This window comes from Sparus aurata, chromosome 22 (assembly GCF_900880675.1).
Source record: "Sparus aurata chromosome 22, fSpaAur1.1, whole genome shotgun sequence".
Lineage (NCBI taxonomy): Eukaryota > Metazoa > Chordata > Actinopteri > Spariformes > Sparidae > Sparus > Sparus aurata.
In genome coordinates, this window is record NC_044208.1 from 31,061,357 (window position 1) to 31,068,856 (window position 7,500).

Below are 7,500 nucleotides of genomic sequence, written 5' to 3' on the forward strand. Positions count from 1 at the left end.
CGACATAAACTAAAGGCTGAACATACAGAAAGTTTCAACGTGACGAGACTAACACTGTTACAGATGTTACGGGTCAGGGATGGGAGACCACATTAACAAATAGATAACCTGTATAAAGCAGGTGAAGAAGAGGAATGAGGACACAGTGCAGCTTGCTAGTCTCCCAGATTTCCTCTGTCTGATTTATTTAACATCATTTATCATAACAGTCACCAAAGCACAATGAGTAACTTTTAGCTCATCTCAGTTTCATGTAGTTCAATTCACATTCACATTTTCTCAATTCAGTCTTTATCTCAATAACATACACATCTCTGTTTAAATCAAACACTTTCTGTAAATACATCACGTTCTCTTGGTCCATTCCACAGTATAAACTTATTCAAAGCACCATTTTCATAAAGTGCAGTTTTACAATGTACAAAACACTTTCGAACACGGTAGACTACATACCTTGCTTCTATAAAAGAGCACTGAATGTGTATTGAAACAAAGTGCTGGTGTAACAGACTTATGACAAAAGACAAATTAACTCTGAAACCTTCGATATTTCCCTTTTAACAAATGTATATATTCATAGTAAACACATGTAACTCGTCGCTAGCTTGAAATACATCGTGTACTGGAGTTTTAATGTCACTTATTCCCCACTTTGGCTAGCTTGAGCGCAGTCGCGCTAGGCACAAAATGGCGCCCACGCGGGAAAACCTTACACATATTAAAGTTGTTCGAACATGAATAACTCTTTTAAATAGGTTACAAACTTAACACAAACAGTCACGCTACTATTATCTGTCAACACAACATAACATCTCATGGTGCATTCGCAGTTTACCGACCTGTATAAAGCAGGTGAAGAAGAGGAATGAGGACACAGTGCAGCTTGCTAGTCTCCCAGATTTCCTCTGAGGACTCAGCAGCGGGTACGCTCTCTAACCGTTCCCCGGAGCAACCTATGGGAACACAACAGTTCCGCCCCCCCATTCCCGATATAAACGGGGCACCTCAGGACAAAATATGACTTCTTATGAAACAAAAATATATACAGTAACAAAATAATCATGGTGCTCATTAAAGGAAGCTTATCACATAAATGTGGTCACCCTATTTTAGGTGTGCCACACGAACAACAGTAGAGGAGAGTAAAAATATCGATTCATCAGTGCATTGCAATAAAAGTTTTCCCAATTCAGTATCGATTCAGAAAATCCTCTGAATCGATTCAGGACAGCAGCGGCCCCCGACCCCCCGCCAGGCATGGACTGGCCATCTGGCATACCGGGCAATGCCTGGTGGGCCGACGCACATTTATGGGCCGGGCTTTCATAATTTAATCCAAAAGTTTTATTATAAATCATTTTTATTGACCGCGATGGCCCATTGGTTTATGTTCTTGAAGGACATTGGGCTAATCCAATCTCACTCAGCCCTCCTTTTTTTTTCTAAGTGCACAATTTAGAGGGGGCGGCCCATTGGTCCGTCTTCAATATAGACAGTGAACTGAGCCAATCAGGATATAGTACGAAGGCGGCCCCACCCCTCCCTGCGCGTCTCCTGTAACTTCTGCTAGTTTCAAAGTGTTGAGCGCGAGGACTGACAACATGGAGCAACCAAAGAGAAAGAAGTTGGGTGCAGAGAAGTTGCGTGCTAACAGAAGAATCTCACTGTAGATGCTGCAGAATGTACTAAAATCCCAGACATGTTGGCTGGAGGGGCTGCTGTAGCCTCCACGTCCTCTGAGACAGCAATGATCCAGTAACAGCAGGTTGAAGGTGAAGACAGCAGCAGCGGGCAGGAGAGGAGCAGCAGAGATGATGCTGACTGACAGGGACAGTGTAGTACAGCCGGTAAGCAGGTAGTAACGTTAATACAGGGACTGTGAGGTGATGGAGGGAACCTTAGCTCTATTACATGAAGAGCTCTCAACGGGTCGGACCGGCCCGACAAACCCGACCGGACCCGCGGGCTCTGGCCGAGTTAACGGGCGGCAGACAATTCATGCGGGTGTGTAGCGCTGTTTCGGGTTCGGACTGTAATTTTCAGGCCCGTTGAGAACTCTAATTACATGATAATGATGAGCAATGGCGATTGATTAGTATCGATATTAATTGGTGTTGCATACTTCTCAGAATCTGGCAGCCACGGCACCTTATTCTGATAAACAGCAAACGGTCAATGCTGAGAAGTGTTGATGAGCATTAAGTGTCTATTTCAGGCTCCATCATAGCATTTTAGATATTTAGGTTAAAGGTGTGTTGAAAGGCTGCATAGTTTGAATGTGTAGCAACCCTCTATGCTGTGGTTAAACATGTTTTAAAAAACAGATTTTAAAACTGCTAAATGATAGTAAAAGCTTTGCAATTTAAGCATTACTAAAGTAAGTGTAAAAAAAAAGTATAAAAGTATTATTAGCAAAAGGTTTGCCCACATAGAACAAGAGTAGATCTGTCAAATGCTTTTAAGACAAGTTGCTTTGCATGAGCTCATACAGCAGCCCTGTTTTTAGCCTGATATAACAATTGTATAGCTTTTTAAAGGAGGGAGCACCTTTTAACCTGAAGAATTAGAATTGAGCTGCTATATCAGGGAAATTCAGAAAATACATATTAGAGATGATTTCAATAAAAAGGATAAAATAATCAGTTGAACTACACAGAGCAGACAAAAGTGGTAGAGTTAACAAGAGATGCTAAACTTCTGAGATCTGGGATGCCGATGATACATTGTGCTTGAAATAGAATATACCTTTACTCAACTATGTGTTGAGTAAATGTACTTATTTGCTTTCCACAATGGTTATTTGATAGACTTCTAAAGTAATAATAAACTGTAGATTTCTAAGAAGCCTAAAGGCAAAAAGTTATGGGGTTTTTTTTCCAGTTGTGCTCCGCTAATTATGAGGGGCCGGTCTAAGCCAAAAATGCCAGGGCCGATTTTTTGTCCCAGTCCAGCCCTGCCTGAGGGTGACGCGCCGCAGAAACACCCTCCGGGGAGAGAGGGGGGTCAGTGTCAACGTTTACCCCCTCGCGTCTCGCCGGAGGGCGGAGGGACGGCGGTCATGTCTGTTTATGTCAGACAAAAATGTACCATGCAGTCCCAGAAACAAGAGCACTTTCTCAGCTGAACTATGGCTGCACCATTTTATACCGAAACACATTTCAATTCAAACTAGAAGAAAGTTTGTTTTAATTTAAAGATTATCAGCAGGTACACTAATGAATAATTTGTTTATAATTACTTATTACTGAATCATATCGAAGCATTTAAATCAATATTGAATCAAACTGCGACCTAAACAATTGAAATAGAATTGAATAGAATCGTGAGGTTCTTGACAATACCACGTTCTAGAGAACAGGAGGAGAACAGCTACAGATGTGATGACGGAGGAAACAGTGAAACCTGAGACTGTTTATAATGATGAAAAGATGATAATAAAGTCTGAGCTGTGATTATTGGAGAACACAGGTCTCACTCTTCAAACCTGCTCAGCTCAGAAAACATTTTGAGGACGTCACTTTGGATTCATGAGTGTGAGTTGTTGCTCTGATGAAAACGCTGCTGGTTATTATATAGCTATAATATATAACATATTTATAATTATCTAAGGATCGAAAAGCTCATTGGTGCAGAGTCGTTCAGCTCATTATCTTTTTTTAGCCGGATGTCAGAAATAAGTTTCACTCACATTATTTGTTTGTTTCTGTGAATTATAGAAAATCCAGAAGAAGTCTGAATAATGTTTGTTTTATAACTTCATGTAAATGTTTGACTAGATCTCCTCAGCCTTTGAACACAAACACTACTACTTATTATAACACGTTTCATTGGACACATTAAATAAGAAAGCAGAACTTAAACTTATTACAACATGGAGGTAATATATTCAGATAAAACCTCTCAGACCATCTTTGTGTTCTTGTTTAGTTTGTTGTTATACTGGTCAAATATCAAAATCACATCCAGCTTTCATTAATGAACCTGAGCTCCGGCCTTTAAAGCTCCTGTCTGTAAGAAAAGCTGATTAATGAGTCTCATCTTTAAATAACGACGCTGTCAGACTGAAGGTCGACTCAGGAACATCACGGAGCTGCAGTGTTTATCTGACCAGTCACACACAAACATCTACTCTCCTTCATGTGTCTGATGTCTCTGATCTAAAGACTTATATATATTATATTATATTACATTATATAATACGTGTCTGAACTGAAGACACACAGCGTGAAGACGTGATTGGTTCAGCTGGTTTCAAACCTGAAACACAGGAAACAAGTTTCAGCTGCTGAGGATTTTATTGTGAAGGACACAGATCAACTGAGAAAACGGACATTTTACATTATTCATATAAAAACAAATAAATAAATATGATACATAAACAGGATTTCATTTACATTTGACACATAAAGAAGTGATGAATGTCAGTTTAAGACTGAAGCAGATCGAGCTGATGATGCAACAACATGATGACAGATACATGAGATGCTTCATATAAAGGAAGAGACGGAACAAAGATAAAAATAATACAAACAAACAGTTCATTAATCAACACTTACCTTTAACCCTCACCTGACAGAGCTCCTGGAGCTAATTCATCTTTATAAGTTCTTTAATGTTTTTTAATATTTGTGGTGAAAAAAATTCTACTAATATTTTTTTCTTTCACCAAATTTCACGTGAAATAATAATAATTATTAGTAATTAATAGTAATTTAGAAATTCTGGAAATTGTTTTTGAAAAATGATTAAAATGAATGAAAAACAAGAAGCTTCACTTCACCGTCAGGAACAACAAATATATCCACGTCTTGTTCAAACTCTTTTATATTCGTAGATAAAAACTCATTTCTGACGTGACAACCAGAAAGTTCGACTTTAAAGATTTAAAACATTGAAGTCAACATCAGCAAACAGGCAGAAGTTTATATCATAGATCCTGATGAGCTGCTGACGGACAGACGACAGACTGCGATCACGGGTCAGCACACAGACGGTCACATGAATCAGTACAGAACTAGTCAGAACACGTCGGGTCTTCAGGTCAGAGGACAGAACTGCAACCAGTCAACTTGAACTGAGCCCACCTGAGAGAAGAGGAGCAGCTGGAGCCTTCTGAAGGATGATGGACAGCTGAGTCCAGCTGAGTCCAGGTGAGTCCAGGTGAGTCCAGGTGAGTCCAGCTGAGTCCAGGTGAGTCCAGCTGAGTCCAGGTGAGTCCAGCTGAGTCCAGGTGAGAGTCCCTGGCTCGGGTCCAGTGGTCCTAAACATTTCACAAACGTTGTGTCACTACTGTTGAACTGTTGAGAACCACTGAGCCAGAGAGGAAGAGCAGCTGTGACGCCTCACCTCCTCCTCCTCCTCATTATATAGTCTGAGGAGGAGGAGGAGGAGGTCTGACCGGTCTGCCCTGCTCCTGGAGGGAGGGGGCGGGGCTTACCTGTCGGGCCAGGTGATGACACACCTGAGCTTCATTCACGTGGACTCAGACTGGCCTCACCTGCTCCACCTGTCAGCTCACCTGTTCTCAGTATCATCCAGACTGATGACGTCATGAAACACTTTGAGTGAAGTTTAATCATCAACCAGTTTGTGTTCATGTTCATGTCTGATGGAACCAGGTTCTGATCCGGTCCGTCAAATCTGACTGTCTGAATGAACATCTGCGAAACTCTGATATCCAGCTGTCGGTGCTGAGGTCAAAGGTCAGGACAGTCTGAGGCGGTCTGGAGGATCGGTCTGCGGGCCGGACTGAACAGAACCACATCAGTTCACGTGCTTCACTGATGCAGTAGATGACATCCTGAAAGTGAAGCGTGTGGACCAGGACACGAGTGGCGCCGGGTCACATGACCTCCTCACCGTGGTGACCTGGGAGAGGACACGAGAGCTAACCAATGAAAACATCAGAGTGTGAAGCGGTCCCGCTGACAGACATACAGACATAAGAGAAATGTGAGTCAGAACTCGGTGATCACTGACTCCAGATCAGATCTGATGACAGAGCGACTTTTTCTTTTCTTTAATTGTTTCTTGTTTCTTGTTTCTTGTTCAGCTCTTTCTCACATTATCTGAGATCATCAGCTGTTCGTGTCACCAGCTGCCTGCTCATGACAGAACTGTAGAGGGACTTTGGGTTTGGACCGGTTCACTCTGAATGACTTGTTGTGAACTGACTCTGAATAAATAAGTTCAAGTCTTATATTTTGTAGGTTTCCTTCTGTAAGTTTGCTTCGTGTCCTGTTGGTCTCACTGATCGTCACCCTGCGGTCTGTGTTCGGTCCAGTGGGCTCCTTCAGACCGGTCCTGGTCTGTGATCTCATCATTAAAGTGATGATTGATCCATTTCAGATTCAGATCAGGGCTGGATGCACCTGTCGCCTGTGACCAGGTGTGTTTCAGGTGAACAGGAAGTGGAACAGGTTGTGGTTCTGCTGCATTCTTCTGGCTGAAGACAAACCTGATCTCACCTGTCGATAATCAGCAGCATCAGCCAGGTGAGTCTCACTCACACACACACACACACACACACACACACACACACACACACACACACACACACACACCCACCCACACACACACGCGCGCGCGATCAGCTGACTCACAGTTTATACATGTAAATATGTGTGTTACTGATACTTTGATACTCAACTACATTTATCATCAGATACTTTGGGACTTTTACTCGAGTACTCTTCATGTGGTTTACCTCCAGAGTTAGACATATTTTAACATGATGTGTTTACTTTACTGAACTTTAGTTTTCAGTCAGTTTGTGTGAAGATATTCTGTTGTTCTGTTGTGTACATGTGACATCTGCTTCCTGTCTGTCCTCCTCGGCAGCTCTTCATCTTGTTTTTCCTGTTAAGAAGTTTTCCTGCGTTGCCTCGAGGCTCTGAGGACGATGTGAAGGTGGTGAGGTGATGTGACGAGAACAGTGTGAGAGTGAAACAGCAGAAATACAAAAGATGAAATATTCAGAAATGTTAAATCGTCAGTGAGTGTTAGAGTCATTTTTTGGTTTATGTGTGTATCTGTGTTGATTTTCTGTGTGATACCTGGCTGCCACAGTAGGTGGCGCTCTGTACTGTGGGTGCAGGAGATTGTTGAATAGGACAGCAGGTAATTACTCAGCAGGTGTGCTGCTGACTGTGGAAGCACACAGTTTTTGACCGTCGTCGTCTTGTTATTGTGGCAAACATGTGAGCTCTTTGTGTGATTTTGTATTAAAGTGACAGAGTTAGTGTAAGCGTGTGCACAGTTCGGCTGAGGTCGCTCATTTGTTAAGAGCACAAAACCATGAATAAACGTTTGTGACTGCATACGACGCTCACATGCTTCACTCATTCATTGCACGCGGAAGACGACACGTCTGCAACACGTCTACGACACAAGTAGCGCTGCAGCGGCCCTCAGTGGCTGAGGTTGTTGTTTTCAGCACAGTGAGTGTGTCAGAGAGAGACGAGACGAGACGAGCTCTCACTGTCAACGGCTCAGAGCACT